This window comes from Ranitomeya imitator, chromosome 2, assembly GCF_032444005.1.
Source record: "Ranitomeya imitator isolate aRanImi1 chromosome 2, aRanImi1.pri, whole genome shotgun sequence".
NCBI classification, from domain to species: domain Eukaryota; kingdom Metazoa; phylum Chordata; class Amphibia; order Anura; family Dendrobatidae; genus Ranitomeya; species Ranitomeya imitator.
The window spans coordinates 635,874,440-635,892,359 of record NC_091283.1 but is presented as its reverse complement, the minus strand read 5'-3'; the positions used below and the strand labels follow the sequence as shown (position 1 = coordinate 635,892,359).

The window sequence follows — 17,920 nt, the reverse complement described above, 5'->3', positions numbered from 1 at the left end:
ATGGTGTTTGATGGATGCAACTCAGTATTCTTTTTCCTCCAAACACGACAAGTTGTGTTTCTACCAAACAGTTCCAGTTTGGTTTCATCAGACCATAGAACATTCTCCCAAAACTCCTCTGGATCATCCAAATGCTCTCTAGCAAACTTCAGACGGGCCCGGACATATACTGGCTTAAGCATTGGGACACGTCTGGCACTACAGGATCTGAGTCCATGGTGGCGTAGTGTGTTACTTATGGTAGGCCTTGTTACATTGGTCCCAGCTCTCTGCAGTTCATTCACTAGTTCCCCCCGCGTGGTTCTGGGATTTTTGCTCACCGTTCTTGTGATCATTCTGACCCCACAGGGTGGGATTTTGCGTGGAGCACCAGATCGAGGGAGATTATCAGTGGTCTTGTATGTCTTCCATTTTCTAATTATTGCTCCCACTGTTGATTTCTTCACTCCAAGCTGGTTGGCTATTGCAGATTCAGTCTTCCCAGCCTGGTGCAGGGCTACAATTTTGTTTCTGGTGTCCTTTGACAGCTCTTTGGTCTTCACCATAGTGGAGTTTGGAGTCTGACTGTTTGAGGGTGTGCACAGGTGTCTTTTTATACTGATAACAAGTTTAAACAGGTGCCATTACTACAGGTAATGAGTGGAGGAAAGAGGAGACTCTTAAAGAGGAAGTTACAGGTCTGTGAGAGCCAGAAATCTTGATTGTTTGTTTCTGACCAAATACTTATTTTCCACCATAATATGCAAATAAATTGTTAAAAAAACAGACAATGTGATTTTCTGGATTTTTATTTCTCAGTTTGTCTCCCATAGTTGAGGTCTACCTATGATGTAAATTACAGACGCCTCTCATCTTTTTAAGTGGTGGAACTTGCACTATTGCTGACTGACTAAATACTTTTTTGCCCCACTGTATGTGTTCATGTGCCTGCACCTTATTATGCCTTCGTCAATATTACGCCTGTTCATGTGTTATGCTTGCGTTATGACTCTGCTTGCAGGTATGTTTGTGTGCATCTTGTTGGTTGCATGTGCATTTGTCAATGCCATATTGGTTAATGTTGATTTTTGATGTATTTACTAAAGGTATCGTCACACGCTGCAGCGATACCGACAACGATCCGGATCGCTGCAGCGTCGCTGTTTGGTTGCTGGAGAGCTGTCACACAGACAGCTCTCCAGCGACCAACGATGCCGGTAACCAGAGTAAACATCGGGTTACTAACTGCAGAGCCGCGCTTAGTAACCCAATGTTTACCCTGGTTACCAGTGTAAAAGTAAAAAAAAAAAGGTAAATTCCGCTGTCTGTCCCCGTGCTGTGCTTCTCTGCATTGTGAGCGCCAGCCAGCCGTAAAGCAGAGCACAGCGGTGACGTCACCACTCTGCTTTCCGGCCGCTGTGCTTACACAGGGCAGAGAAGCAGAGTGCCGAGGGACAGACAGAAGGTGGCTGTGTGTGCGTGCGTGCGTGCGTGCGCCTGCCTGCCCTGTTTATATGTTTTTCATACTATGCTGGTATTTTGAATAGCTGTGGTGTAAAATTTGTTTTGTGTGTGTGTATAAATGATGTGTGATGTGTTCTGCATCTTTGTTGTTTTCCATAATATACTTGTATTTCAAATAAAGAGCAGTGTAGCTCCTACTGTACCCTAAAAAAAAGAAAATTTAAAAAAATATAGTAATAAAAATTTCACAAAACTGTCAGTAGTCTCATTTCAAGATAAATGTAATATTGGGTAAACATGCCGTAAAGGTTATATATACAAATGTGTAATGCAAATCTTTGCTATAGAATATGTTATCTGGTTTTAGAAAATACAAACTGTAGGGTAATCATAATTAACAATTTTGGGGATTGGTATTTTAATTTCGAATGAGGAACATTTTTTATAAGGTTAAACTTTGTTTAGGTGGGTTTTACCAGCATGCGCATTGCGCATATCAAGTTCTAAGTAGTTTTGGTGTTGTTTTAAAGGGATTTTTTGGGGTTTTTTTTTGTGGGGAAACAGGAGGTAGAGGGTTTGGCAGCTTGTGCATCAAGTTTGACGGTAGAATTTTTTTTTTCTTTTGTGGTGGGGGAAATCAAAAATAAGTTGGCACTGTAGGTACTGTAGTAGGTACTGACCCAAGACGTACACAAGCAGGCTCCCCATTTTTTTTTAAAAGTTGTAAGTGTAAAGTCCCTACAGCTACATCTATCCTTTTGTATAGTAGCTTAGAACTCTCTTTATGCTTGCAGATTCTAGGGACCAAGAGGACCCAAGCAAGGGACCGACCGACCCAAGCTATACGCAAGCCCCAAGTTTTGGAAACAGATGTAAGTGTAAAGTCCTGAAAGCTGCATCTATCTATCCTTTTGTATAGTAGCTTAGAACTCCCTTTATGCTTACAGATTCTAGGGACCAAGAGGACCCAAGCAAGGGACCGACCAACCCAAGATAGACGCAAGATCATAATGTCTTCTTCTGAGAGCCCCCCAGCACATCATCAGCAAACTGAGGTGTTAATTTTTTTTCTTCATAAATTTTTTATTTTGGTGCAACAATGGCAATTGTATTTTAAGCCTTTATGTGTTTATTCTGTATTCACAGGAATATGAAGCAGAGGGGCTAACAGAAGGAGACGGACAGGGTGGAGAAATACAAGGAGCGGGAGCGCATAGTGTAAGTTTTGAACAGACCGATCCTCACATACAATGCACTACACCCAACACAAACATTCAGCACAGCACACAATACATATGCCTCGATCAAAGAACATTATTAATTTAATTTTTTTTTTTAAATTAGTCTTCACAATCCGGGGCTCGACGTAGAGTTCCTCAAAGCACCTCCCATAGTCGTCGGAATGATAATCGTGGCGGTCGCCGAAGAGTAAGTTCCTTTTTGGTTTGGTGTTTAGTAAAATGTAAAATTCATGTGTTGTAATCTTTCCCTTTTTATTCTTATCTTTTTGTTAGGCTTCACAGCGTGCTCCCGAACAAGATGATGAAGAGGAGGGCATCGATGTGAACACCCTCATCGAAGCAGTACAAAGTCGGGAGCCGCTGTGGAACATGTCGGACCGCCGCCATGCTGACCAGTTAATCACCCGACGGCTATGGGAGGAAGTGTGCAGTGCTGTTATGGATAACTGGGAGGAACTCGATGCTGGGGCCCAGGATCTAGCGCGTAAGTATTCACACTTCATAACCTTATGTTAGGCATGATTTAATGTGGTGTATAGTAACCAATTTTTGCTTTCTCTTTCCAGGTAACAGGATTATCGTGCGGTGGCGGTCACTCAGGGATCGCTTCAAGAGGGAGTTTAATAAGGAGATGCAGGCCCCGAGTGGATCTAGAGGACGCAGGAGCAGATACAAACATGCCAGAGCCCTGTCGTTCCTCCGGTCGACGCTGCTGAGCAGAAGGTAAATATTCAACACCACATATTTTCAGTCAAACTGTAAAAATGTGTAACCTTCAATTTTTTTTGCAGCAAGGGCAATTGTAATATCCAGATACTAATTTTTTTTTCTTCTTTAACAGCACTTTCTGCAGCACTCGGGAGCCTGCATCAGAGTTGCACCCCTCTGGAGCGATCCCTCAAGAGTCCGCCACCGGGGACCACGTCGACCCCTCTGTTTCTGCACCTTCCCTTTCGTTTGATCCCTCAGCCTCATCCACCAGCGCTGGAGCAGCAGGGCGGACTTCGTCACTTGAAGCTGCAGGTGATGAGTTAGAGTTCCCTTTACCCCACCCCTCTGCCACTGCCGCAACATCTAGACCAACTTTGTGGTCAGGACGGCAGCGCCAGAGAGGTCAGGAAAGGAGCTATGCGCCTGACTTTTTGCAGCTGAATGCATCCTTTCACAGTGCCATCAAGCTTTTGAGTGAGCAAACGTCTGCTGGGTACAATATGCTTAACAAAAGCATACTTGAACTCAGCAGTCGTCTTGATAGGATGCAATCAGATGCAAATCAGTCACCAAGGCACTGTTTTTTTCAGTCGGTCCTCAGGCACATGGAAAATCTAACTCCTGACCTGCAGATGCATGTGATGCAAGGCTGCCACACTGCTCTAGCGCAGGCGATGTCCCATGCCCCTCCACCTACCCTTCATGTGTCAACACCTTTCCCCTCTCAATCCACCGTCTATCCTCCCGTCCGTCCTCCTCCTGTCCGTCCTCCTCCCGTCCATTCTACTCCTTCGTCATTTGTTCCTTCCCCCCTTAGTCTTTCCCAGTTTTTACCGTCCCCCTTCCATTCTTCCCCTTTAACTTCTCCGTTCCCAATCCCACCAACACCTTCATACCTCCCACACACCACATCTGCACCTCAACTCTCTACACAACCTCATGTTTTCACCACCCATTCTACTTCTGTTCCTCCCCGTGATGTCCTGTCCCCCACTCTCGACGTGGTCCGCCCTGTCAGCCCCTCCGCTACTATCTCCACCCCAAACTATGAGAATCTGTAAATAAATAAACAGTTTTTTGGTTTAAAAACAATTTTATTGTCTTTCTCTTTTTTTTTTTTGTAAAGTTTTTAAATCACCAAGGTTATGGCAATAGTAACAATAACAGTGTTTAAAGGGTACCGTTGCAAAACATACAATGCTGCATTAAAGTACAAAGATTTTGTAAGCAAACAAAAAATGGTATTTTTACAAGTGTAAAAAGAAAAAATTTTTTACACCATTTCATACTGCCAGTCAACTGATCCTGCAGGAGACATGAAGTAGTCTGCAAAACTGTCCCGCATTCTGGAGACTGCTACTGGACTGCGAAAAGTGGGGTTTTGGTAATCCCGTAAGGTGCTTTCAGAAACATTATCCTCCAGGGAAACTTGTTCTTTTGATAAAACAAAATTGTGCAGGACAACGCACGCATTGACCACATCATCGACAGTTTCAGTCTGCAGTTTAATTGCAGTTAGCAGGACTCTCCATTTGGCAGTTAAGATGCCAAAAGCACATTCCACTACTCTTCGTGCTCTGGTTAAGCGGTAATTGTAAATTTTTTTCCTCTGGGTCAGTCCACTACTTCCAAAGGGTTTCAGCAAGTGTGGGGAAAGCTGGAAGGCATCATCTCCAACACAAACAAATGGTAATGGTGGACTAGTGGTTCCAGGGAGAGGTCTAGGGGGCGGAAAATCAATTGTCTCTCCATATAAACGGCGCCCCATTGGTGAATTTTTAAAGATTTGTGAATCATTTGCGCGTCCATATGCACCGATATCAACAGCGATGAACTTGCATTGTGCATCGGCTATGGCCATCAACACAATAAAGAAGTACTTCTTATAGTTATAAAACTGTGATCCAGAGCCTGAAGGTTTGACGATCCGTATGTGCTTTCCATCAACTGCTCCAACACAATTTGGAAACTGGCAAATTTGATGAAAATTTTGGGCGATCTCCAGCCACCTCTCCTGTGATGGCTCTGGGATGTATTCCACTTGTAGGCACTCCCACAATGCCCGGCAGGTATCTCTGATGATCCCCGAGATGGTGGATATCCCAAGTCGATACTGAAAATGGAGGGATGAGAACGACTCTCCAGTTGCAAGGAATCTGTTAACAAAACGAAAAGACAATAATTAATAAAAAAATTCAAAAAACAACATTACAGTTATAAGTCTGATGAATGAGAATCATTTAAAAAAAAAAAAATTACTTACCGAATAGTCACCATGAGACGCTCTGCTGGTGATATTGAGAATCGCATCTGGGTGTCTCGTCTACGTATACAGTCTTCCACATAGCCCAATAAAAACTCGAAATTTTCAGCTCTCATCCTCACATAATTGAAGAACTTTTGAGGGTTTTCCCTTAGTACCATGTAAAGCGTGGAATAAACACCACGGGTCATACGTTGTGCTGTGATGGGATGGATCCACAGCCTTCTCTTCCGCCGCTGCCGTAGGATGCGCAGTCTTTGTTCCTCCCTCTCTCGAACGCTGACTGCCAACTGATTTGCCTCAAAAGTAAAATCCGCATAGATCTTTGCAATGTTCGCCAGGACTCCTTCCATTTCTGCCACTTTCTCTACAACCTTTCAAAGATGTGGTGTAAATACACGCTATATATAGTTTTGCAGTAGTATCCAGTAGCCAATCACATTGAAATCCTCCCCTTTTAAAAAACGGATCCGTCAAAAAACGGTTACAACGGATGTAAAAACGGTCGCAACGGTTCTAACGGATCCGTTTTTTAAACGGATCGGGGCAGCTGATCCGTCAAAAAAACGGATCCGTTAGAACCGTTTTTCCACCAAATTTGACGGATCCGTCGATCCGCCACGATGTCGGACCTAACTGACGCCACACAACTGAAGTGTGAAAGAACTCTAAGGGTACTTATTCCTCACCGCTGCTTTTTAATGGTGTTGAGATAAAAGTGTATAGCGCCCCCCCAGAGTTAGAATTTCTCTGGTGTCTCGGCTACCCCCGGACCCCAGAGAACATGATTCGGCTCGGTTTTTACCAACCCCAGTGTTGCGATTGCCGTTATTAACAGCATAACGGCGATCGCAAAAAAAAAGTCTGATTTCTAATTTAATTACTCTCTCTCCTCTGATGTGATCGCACATCAGAGGACAGAGAAATGGGTCCCCGATCCCCACCCGGTACTTCCAGTGTCCCTGTAGTTCCCTGTAAAGTCCCCCAGGCGGCACATCTTCTGGGAAGAAAATGGCGGGTGCATGCACAGTGCGCCCGCCGGGATCTGCACCTGGCAACAATGGGTAGTTTTTCCTATTGGTTAATTTTGATCACTGTGATAGACCCTATCACAGTGATGATAATAAAAAAAAAGTAACTCAAACCCTCCTTTATCACCCCATTAGTTAGGTAAAAATAATAAAATAAAAAAATGTAGTTATTTCCATTAGGGTTAGGGTTGGGCTAAAAGGGTTGGGCTAAAGTTAGTTTAGGGTTGGGCTAACGTTAGCATTGTGGTTATGGTTGGGATTACGGTTATGGTTGGGATCAGGGTTAGGGGTGTGTTAGGGATAGGTTTGTGGTTAGGGTTGGGATTAGGATAAGAGGTGTGTTGGGGTTAGGATAGGAGTTAGAATTGGGAGGGGGGTTCCACTGTTTAGGTACATCAGGGAGTCTCCAAATGCGATATGGCGCCACAATTAATTCCAGACAATTTTGCATTCAAAAAGTCAAACTGTGCTCTCTCCCTTCTGAGCCATGCCATGCACCCAAACAGTGGCTTACCCCCATGGAATGCCCACCAGGGCCTTGGGGTACTCTGTACCGGGTCCGATACTTAAAGGGATGTCACGGTGGCTGCGATCCGGTCCGTGACCCTGGCGCCCATGTTAAGGGAAAAGTCTTTAAAGGAGTTATGAATAAAGTTTGCATTCGTGACGCCACCTGTGGTTCTCAGTCAATGATGACCGACGCTGCTTAACCCCTTTCTAACCTCGGACGGGATAGTACGTCCGGGGTCAGAACCCCCGCTTTGATGCGGGCTCCGGCAGTGAGCCCGCATCAAAGCCGGGACATGTCAGCTGTTTTGAACAGCTGACATGTGCCCGCAATAGCGGCGGGTGAAATCATGATTCACCCGCCGTTATTAACTATTTAAATGCCACTGTCAAACGCTGACAGCGGCATTTAACTGGCGCTTCCGGCCATCCGGACGGAAATAAGCGCATCGCTGACCCCCATCACATGATCGGAGGTCAGCGATGCATCAAAATAGTAACCATAGAGGTCCTTGAGACCTCTATGGTTACTGAACCCGGCCTGCTGTGAGCGCCACCCTGTGGTCGGCGCTCATAGAACACTTGCAATTCAGCTACATAGCAGCGATCTGATGATTGCTGCTATGTAGCTGAGTTGATCTAGTTGTGCCAGCTTCTAACCTCCCATGGAGGCTATTGAAGCGTGGCAAAAGTAAAAAAAAAGTTTAAAAAAGTGTGAAAAAATAAAAAAAAATAAAAGTTTAAATCACCCCCTTTTCTCCCCATTCAAAAAAAAAAAAATCAAACCTACACATATTTGGTATTGCCGCGTTCAGAATCACCTGATCTATCAATAAAAAACGATTAACCTGATCACTAAACGGCGTAGTGAGAAAAAAATTCGAAACGCCAGAATTACGTTTTTTTGGTTGCCGCAATATTGCATTAACCCCTTTCTGACATCAGACGTACTATCCCGTCGAGGTGGGGTGGGCCCCTATGACCACCGACGGGATAGTACGTCATATGCGATCGGCAGCGCTCACGGGGGAAGCGCCGCCGATCGCGGCCGGGTGTCAGCTGCTTATTGCAGCTGACATCTGGCACTATGTGCCAGGAGCGGTCACGGACCGCCCGCGGCACATTAACCCCCGGCACACCGCGATCAAAGATGATCGCGATGTGCCGGCAGTACAGGGAAGCTTCCCTGAGCCCCCCGCAGCAACGCGATGTGATCGCGTTGCTGCGAGGATCTTACCTCCCTCCCTGCCTGCTCCAGCCCCGATCCAAGATGGCCGCGGATCCGGGTCCTGCAGGGAGGGAGGTGGCTTCACAGAGCCTGCTCAGAGCAGGCACTGTGAAGCCTGCAGCGCTGCAAGTCAGATCAGTGATCTGACAGAGTGCTATGCAAACTGTCAGATCATTGATCTGTGATGCCCCCCTGGGACAAAATAAAAAAGTTTAAAAAAAAATTTCCAAATGTGTAAAAAAAAAAAAAAAATATTCCTAAATAATGAAAAAAAAAAAAATTATTCCCATAAATACATTTCTTCATCTAAATAAAAAAAACAAACAATAAAAGTACACATATTTAGTATCGCCGCGTCCGTAACGACCCGACCTATAAAACTGGCCCACTAGTTAACCTTTTCAGTAAACACCGTAAGAAAAAAAAAAAAAGAGGCAAAAAACAACGCTTTATTATCATACCGCCGAACTAAAAGTGGAATAACACGTGATCAAAAAGACAGATATAAATAACCATGGTACCGCTGAAAGCGTCATCTTGTCCCGCAAAAAAAGAGCCGCCAAACAGCATCATCAGCAAAAAATTAAAAAAGTTATAGTCCTGAGAATAAAGCGATGCAAAAATAATTATTTTTTCTGTAAAATAGTTTTTATCGTATAAAAGCGCCAAAACATAAAAAAATGATATAAATGAGGTGTCGCTGTAATCGTACTGACCCGAAGAATAAAACTGCTTTATCAATTTTACCAAACGCGGAACGGTATAAACGCCTCCTTCAAAAGAAATTCATAAATGGCTGGTTTTTGGTCATTCTTCCTCACAAAAATGGGAATAAAAAGCGATCAAAAAAGTCACGTGCCCGAAAATGTTACCAATAAAAACGTCAACTCGTCCCGCAAAAAACAAGACCTCATATGACTCTGTGGACCAAAATATGGAAAAATTATAGCTCTCAAAATGTGGTAACGCAAAAAATATTTTTTGCAATAAAAAGCGTCTTTCAGTGTGTGACGGCTGCCAATCATAAAAATCCGCTAAAAAACCCGCTATAAAAGTAAATCAAACCCCCCTTCATCACCCCCTTAGTTAGGGAAAAATTTAAAAAATGTATTTATTTCCATTTTCCCATTAGGGCTAGGGTTAGGGCTAGGGTTAGGGCTAGGGTTAGGGTTAGGACTAGGGTTAGGGTTAGGGTTGGGGCTACAGTTAGGGTTGGGGCTAAAGTTAGGGTTAGGGTTTAGATTACATTTACAGTTGGGAATAGGGTTGGGATTAGGGTTAGGGGTGTGTCAGGGTTAGAGGTGTGGTTAGGGTTACCGTTGGAATTAGGGTTAGGGGTGTGTTTGGATTAGGGTTTCAGTTATAATTGGGGGGTTTCCACTGTTTAGGCACATCAGGGGCTCTCCAAACACGACATGGCGTCCGATCTCAATTCCAGCCAATTCTGCGTTGAGAAAGTAAAACAGTGCTCCTTCCCTTCCGAGCTCTCCCGTGTGCCCAAACAGGGGTTTACCCCAACATATGGGGTATCAGCGTACTCAGGACAAATAGGACAACAACTTTTGGGGCTAAAAAATAATTTTTGTGGGAAAAAGAAAAGATTTTTTATTTTCACGGCTCTGCATTATGAACTGTAGTGAAACACTTGGGGGTTCAAAGTTCTCACAACACATCTAGATGAGTTCCCTGGGGGGTCTAGTTTCCAATATGGGGTCACTTGTGGGGGTTTCTACTGTTTAGGTACATTAGGGGCTCTGCAAACGCAATGTGACGCCTGCAGACCATTCCATCTAAGTCTGTATTCCAAATGGCACTCCTTCCCTTCCGAGCTCTCCCATGCACCCAAACGGTGGTTCCCCCCACATATGGGGTATCAGCGTACTCAGGACAAATTGGACAACAAATTTTGGGGTCCAATTTCTCCTGTTACCCTCGGGAAAATACAAAACTGGGGGCTAAAAAATAATTTTTGTGGGAAAAAAATTTTGTTTTATTTTTATGGCTCTGCATTATAAACTTCTGTGAAGCCCTTGGTGGGTCAAAGCGCTCACCACACATCTAGATAAGTTCCTTAGGGGGTCTACTTTCCAAAATGGTGTCATTTGTGGGGGGTTTCTACTGTTTAGGTACATTAGGGGCTCTGCAAACGCAATGTGACACCTGCAGACCATTCCATCTAAGTCTGCATTCCAAATGGCGCTCCTTCCCTTCCGAGCCCTCCCATGCGCCCAAACAGTGGTTCCCCCCCACTTATGAGGCATCAGCGCACTCAGGACAAATTGGACAACAAATTTTGGGGTCCAATTTCTCCTGTTACCCTCGGGAAAATACAAAACTGGGGGCTAAAAAATAATTTTTGTGGGAAAAAATTTTTGTTTTATTTTTATGGCTCTGCAGTATAAACTTCTGTGAAGCCCTTGGTGGTTTACCCCCACATATGGGGTATCAGCGTACTCAGGACAAATTGTACAACAACTTTTGCGATCCAATTTCTTCTCTTACCCTTGGGAAAATAAAACATTGGGGGCGAAAAGATAATTTTTGTGAAAATATATGATTTTTTATTTTTACGGTTTTGCATTATAAACTTCTGTGAAGCACTTGGTGGGTCAAAGTGCTCACCACACCTCTAGATAAGTTCCTTAGGGGGTCTACTTTCCAAAATGGTGTCACTTGTGGGGGGTTTCAATGTTTAGGCACATCAGTGGCTCTCCAAACGCAACATGGCGTCCCATCTCAATTCCTGTCAATTTTGCATTGAAAAGTCAAACGGCGCTCCTTCCCTTCCGAGCTCTCCCATGCGCCCAAACAGTGGTTTACCCCCACATATGGGGTATCAGCGTACTCAGGACAAATTGTACAACAACTTTTGGGGTCCAATTTCTTCTCTTACCCTTGGGAAAATAAAACAAATTAGAGCTGAAGTAAATTTTTTGTGAAAAAAAAGTTAAATGTTCATTTTTATTTAAACATTCCAAAAATTCCTGTGAAGCACCAGAAGGGTTAATAAACTTCTTGAATATGGTTTCGAGCACCATGAGGGGTGCAGTTTTTAGAATGGTGTCACACTTGGGTATTTTCTATCATACAGACCCCTCAAAATGACTTCAAATGAGATGTGGTCCCTAAAAAAAAATGGTGTTGTAAAAATGAGAAATTGCTGGTCAACTTTTAACCCTTATAACTCCCTAACAAAAAAAAATTTTGTTTTCAAAATTGTGCTGATGTAAAGTAGACATGTGGGAAATGTTACTTATTAAGTATTTTGTGTGACATATCTCTGTGTTTTAATTGCATAAAAATTGAAAGTTGGAAAATTGCGCAATTTTCATAATTTTCGCCAAATTTCCATTTTTTTCACAAATAAACGCAGGTAATATCAAAGAAATGTTAACCACTGTCATGAAGTACGATATGTCACGAGAAAACAATGTCAGAATCACTGGGATCCGTTGAAGCGTTCCAGAGTTATAACCTCATAAAGGGACAGTGGTCAGAATTGTAAAAATTGGCCCGGTCATTAACGTGCAAACCACCCTTGGGGGTAAAGGGGTTAAAATGCAATAATAAGCGATCAAACAAACGTATCTGCACCAAAATGGTATCATTAAAAACGCCAACTCGGCATGCAAAAAATAAGCCCTCAACCGACTCCAGATCATGAAAAATGGAGACGCTACGGGTATCGGAAAATGGCGCAATTTTTTATTTTTTTTAGCAAAGTTTTGCATTTTTTTATTTTTTTGCATTTTTTTTTCACCACTTAGATAAAAGAGAACCTAGACATGTTTGGTGTCTATGAACTTGTAATATGACCTGGAGAATCTTAATGGCAGGTCAGTTTTAGCATTTAGTGAACCTAGTAAAAAAAAAAAAGCCAAACAAAAAACAAGTGTGGGATTGCACTTTTTTTGCAATTTTACCACACTTGGATTTTTTTTCCCGTTTTCTAGTACACGACATGCTAAAACGAATGATGTCGTTCAAAAGTACAAATTGTTTTGCAAAAAATAAGCCCTCACATGGCCATATTGACGGAAAAATAAAAAAGTTATGGCTCTGGGAAGGAGGGGAGCTAAAAACGAACACGGAAAAACGGAAAATCCCAAGGTCATGAAGGGGTTAAAGGGGTCCGTTGGGGTGATGTTATGGCAGCTAAGATTGTAGAACTTCCCACAGGTGAAATTGGGTCCCCAGGGCTCCCGGTGTGTAGATGAAGATGGTGGGTGGTGCGGTAAAAAGCCGAGGACACAGGTTTGCAGTCTGTTTACCTGGTTTACTGAAGACTTCAAGCAACCGCAGTCCAGGGCAACAGATCAAGGGTACAGGCAGGGTCTGGCCGGCTTTGAGTTCAGAGTCCCCTTTACCAGGTGGAATTATAAGCCTTCCTACTAGCGCTGTGGTTTAGTCCCTTGCTGCCTGTGGCTTCTGTCAAGGTCCTCATTGTTCTCTCTTTCCTCCTTAAAGGGTAGGACACTAAGCCGTATGACAGGTGGCTCGAGCCTTTTTACAGGTTCTCTATCATGATCCGAGCTCTATGCGTCACTGTGTCTTCAGGTATTAGGGCACACAGGTGACGTGACGTTTCTGCTGTGCCACTTTGAGTTCGACACAACCCCGGTCTTCCGGTGTCTGCGCTCTGCCAGGGGATAGCTCAGTCGCAGCTATTCTCCCCTGGTTTCACTCTCCTGTGCTGAGCTGTCATGCACGCTCACTACAAGCTGTTCTTCCTTCAGTGTTATCTCTGTCCAGGAGCTGCAGCACCCTCTTGGCTGCATGGCCCTTCTTCTTTCCTCTCTGCCTCAGGCCGGCCTCACACTAGCGAGTTTTACGGACGTAAGAGCGCAGAAACTACGTCCGTAAAACTCGCATAAAATACGGCACAATTATTCTCTATGCCCCTGCTCCTATCTGCCGTATTTTCCTGATCAGTATTATACGGCTTTCTACGGCCGTAGAAAATCGCAGCATGCTGCGTTTGTCACTGTATTGCGCAGATAAAACGTCAATGAAAGTCTATGGAAGCCCCAAAAATACGGATTACACACGGACCAGCAGTGTGACTTGCGAGAAATACGCAGCGGTGTTAGAGAGAAAAGCCGGCAATTCAGTAAAAGTGTACAGTAAAATCACACTGACAGCTTACTATAGAATAGGTAGAATAAATGTGTACACATAGAATAGGTATATATATATATATGTATGTCAGTGAGACACATATATGTATATACTGTATATTAATATTTCATCCAGCGCGATATAGCAGAAAGCCGGTAATTCAATTACCGGCTTTTGCTTTCTCCTTCCTAAACCCGACATGATATGAGACCTGGTTTACATACAGTAAACCATCTCATATCACCTTTTTTTTTGCATATTCCACACTACTAATGTTAGTAGTGTGTATATGCAAAATTTGGCCGTTCTAGCTATTAAATTAAAGGGTTAAATGGCTGAAAAAATTGGCGTGGGCTCCCGCACAATTTTCTCCGCCAGAGTAGTAAAGCCAGTGACTGAGGGCAGATATTAATAGCCTGGAGAGGGTCCATGGTTATTGGCCACCCCCCCCCCCCCCCGGCTAAAAACATCTGCCCCCAGCCACCCCAGAACAGGCACATCTGGAAGATGCGCCTATTCTGGCACTTGGCCACTCTCTTCCCATTCCCGTGTAGCGGTGGGATATGGGGTAATGAAGGGTTAATGTCACCTTGCTATTGTAAGGTGACATTAAGCCAAATTAATAATGGAGAGGCGTCAATTATGACACCTATCCATTATTAATCCAATACTAGTAAAGGGTTAAAAAAAATACCATTATTAAAAATTATTTTAATGAAATAAAAACAAAGGTTGTTGTAATAATTTATTCTACGCTCAATCCAATCACTGAAGACCCTCGATCTGTACCAAAAAAAAAACAAAACAACAATATCCTTACCTTCCGAAGATCTGTAAAGTCCAACGATGTAAATCCATCTGAAGGGGTTAAAATATTTTGCAGCAAGGAGTTCTGCTAATGCAGCGCAGCTCCTTGCTGCAAAACACCGGAGAATGAAGGTAAAGTAGGTCAATGACCTATATTTACCTTCATTTGCGGTGAGGCGCCCTCTGCTGGTTGTTCCTAGATCGTGGGAACTTTCCTAAAAAGCTCCCAGGCTCGAGTTCATAAGAGGCGCCCTCTGCTGGTTGTCCTCATATGAACTCGAGCCTGGGAGCTTTTTAGGAAAATTCCCACGATCTAGGAACAGCCAGCAGAGGGTGCCTCACCGCAAATGAAGGTAAATATAGGTCATTGACCTACTTTACCTTCATTCCCCGGGTTTTGCAGCAAGGAGCTGCGCTGCATTAGCAGAACTCCTTGCTTGAAAATATTTTAACCCCTTCAGATGGATTTACATCTTTGGACTTTACAGATCTTCGGAAGGTAAGGATATTGTTGTTGTTTTTTTTTTTGGGTACAGATCGAGGGTCTTCAGTGATTGGATTGAGCGTAGAATAAATTATTACAACCACCTTTGTTTTTATTTCATTAAAATAAGTTTTAATAATGTGTGTGTGTTTTTTTTAACCCTTTACTAGTATTGGATTAATAATGGATAGGTGTCATAATTGACGCCTCTCCATTATTAATTTGGCTTAATGTCACCTTACAATAGTAAGGTGGCATTAACCCTTCATTACCCCATATCCCACCGCTACACGGGAATGGGAAGAGAGTGGCCAAGTGCCAGAATAGGCGCATCTTCCAGATGTGCCTTTTCTGGGGTGGCTGGGGGCAGGTGTTTTTAGCCAGGGGGGGGCCAATAACCATGGACCCTCTCCAGGCTATTAATATCTGCCCTCAGTCACTGGCTTTACTACTCTGGTGGAGAAAATTGTGCGGGAGCCCACGCCAATTTTTTCAGCCATTTAACCCTTTAATTTAATAGCTAGAACGGCCAAATTTTGCATATACACACTACTAACATTAGTAGTGTGGAATATGCAAAAAAAAGGTGATATGAGATGGTTTACTGTAAGTAAACCACGTCTCATATCATGTCGGGTTTAGGAAGGAGATGGCAAAAGCCGGTAATTGAATTACCGGCTTTAAAGCTATCTAGCGCTGTATGAAGTAATAATATATATACATATATGTGTCTACTGACATATATATAGACAGTATATATGTTTTTTTGTTTTTTTTTTTACACTTGGATCCCTTGTATAGCCGTATGTCGGTTTTGCAAGCCTGCGAGAAAAACACGCAGTACGGATGCCATACGGATTACATACGGAGGATGCCATGCGCAAAAAACGCTGACACACCCTGCCTACGGAGGAGCTACGGACCACTATTTTGGGGACTTTTCAATGTATTACGGCCGTAAAAAACAGACCGTATTTTCATACGCTGAGTGTGAAGCCGGCCTCAGACTGCTGTCTGGCACTCACTCTTTCCTCTCACTGACTCACTTACTACTTTCTCTCCAGACCAGAATATATATATATAGGGGAGCCACGGACCCTGGGGTGTTACACCCACATACAGGGTATTGGCATACTCGGGAGAAATTGCACAACAAATTTTATGTATTTAAGTTATTTGTATGATAAAAAGTAATGTTGTATTTTATCCCTATGGCTGCTGTTGTATGTTCGATTCCTTTACAGGGCCCGTTGAAGCGCAAGGACCGCGCGAAACGGCCGTCGTCTCCCCTGTTCGCACGAGCTCCTTTTCTTCTTTCCCGGCCATGAAGTTTTAATTGTGAAGACTCAATAAAATTTGCTACTTTGTAGATTGGTGAGTGCATCCTGCTTTTTTCTTTTGCTACCTTTACAGGGTATGCCTAGGACCATTCCTGTACAATAGGGGAACCATACAAAGATGGTTAATAGAATTGGGATTACCCACAGTTTGAGAGGGGTTAGATGAGGTTTTATAGAAAATGTTTTCCGGGTTAGTCAGTCAGAGTCCCGGCTCAGTCAAGTACAAGTTCAAGTTCTGGGTGGAGTGGAGAGCAAGGCTAAATATAGCAGAGTTAGCAGGTTTTAGTGCAGTGAAGGTACAGCAGAGAAGATTGAGTTGAGTCAGTGCAAGTTTCCGAGAATCATAAAGGAATATGTCCAGCCACATCTGTAAGCTGGGACAGTCTTGGGCCTACGGTCTGGAAAAAGTATAGAGTCATACCTCGGTCTCCCTGATGAGTAAGATGTCAGCAGGGTCGCAGACTGGAGTAAAGATGGTGGGTATCAGGACAGGATAGGAACAAGAACTGATAGAGCACAAAACCATGGGAACATCACTAAAAAGAGACTTTGTCTTAATTTGTATGCTGCAGTCATATGTAAATTAATTGCATAGTAACGTCGGACCTGTTAACCAGGACCCAAGGTCTTCTGTTTTGTTTGTAGTCGGATCCGGTCCTATGGATGGAGAGGTAACGAGGACTCCCGAAACAAAAGTGAGTAAGGAACGTACTCCACCACACCACCCACTCCAACCAGACATCAGTTTAGAAGAGGGGTTTCAGGGCAGCCAAAACTCAGTTTGTATGTTCTCCCCGCATTTGCGTGGGTTTCCTCCGGGTTCTCCGGTCTCTTCCCACATTCCAAAGACATACTGATAGGGAATTTAGATTGTGAGCCCCATTGGGGACAGCGATGATAATCTATGTAAAGCGCTGTGGAATATGTTACATAGTAACATAGCAAGGCCAAAAAAAGACATTTGTCCATCCAGTTCAGCCTATATTCCATCAGAATAAATCCCCAGATCTACGTCTTTCTAAAGAACTTAATAATTGTAAGATACAATATGTAACGAACGGAAGCGGAGGCACAGATGGAGACGTTCACATTCGTTTTTTATTGATAAATCTGTGGAACCTCGGGACCACGGTCCGGGGGTCTCCAAAGTAGGCGTACCTACGTGAACACCAGACAGCCATGGCAAGTCCCCTCAAGCGGGGTCAGAACGGAATTCCTGGAGGACACAGGTGCTACCTCCAGTTAGACCCCGGACACATGGCAGCTGCTGTCCCAGCGGGACAAGCAGGGTTAGCAGATGTCGTGCAGCTGACCAGTGGGTTCTGGGTGTACGGGTAGGAGCTGACACCGGAGGTACAAGCTTTGTCCAGAGGTACGGATGGCTGAATGGCGGGACGTGACGGAACTGCCGTAAACAGAACGGACATCGTCCAGGATTGCCGGGTGGCTGGCGTAGACAGAACGGACATCGACCAGGATAGCTCAGGGGTAGCAGGCGGATGACAGTCTGCGGAGGCAAACAGTGTTAAGAAGAGGACTGGCAAAACACTTCAGAAGCTAAAGCACACACTTGCTGAAACCGGAAGCTAGCAAAAGAGGATACTTGTTACGCCGGCACCCTCCCTATGGCAGAGGGGTTAGAAATAGTAATCACTAACACGCCATTGGTCAGAAGTACTTTTTGAAAAATGCGCGCTGTCTCTTTAAGAGACCGGGAGCGCACGCGCGACCTAAGCACTCTACTCGG

The 17,920-nt window shown here is 43.9% G+C and overlaps 1 long non-coding RNA gene across 1 annotated transcript; it reads left to right on the top strand.

Annotated features, from left to right (window-relative positions):
• The first annotated feature begins 2,200 nt into the window (after nucleotides 1–2,200).
• On the top strand, nucleotides 2,201–2,661 carry LOC138665312 (uncharacterized). The gene is made up of 3 exons (XR_011318446.1): nucleotides 2,201–2,315; nucleotides 2,391–2,498; nucleotides 2,590–2,661. It is a non-coding gene; the product is annotated as an uncharacterized lncRNA (long non-coding RNA).
• Nucleotides 2,662–17,920: the final 15,259 nt, after the last annotated feature.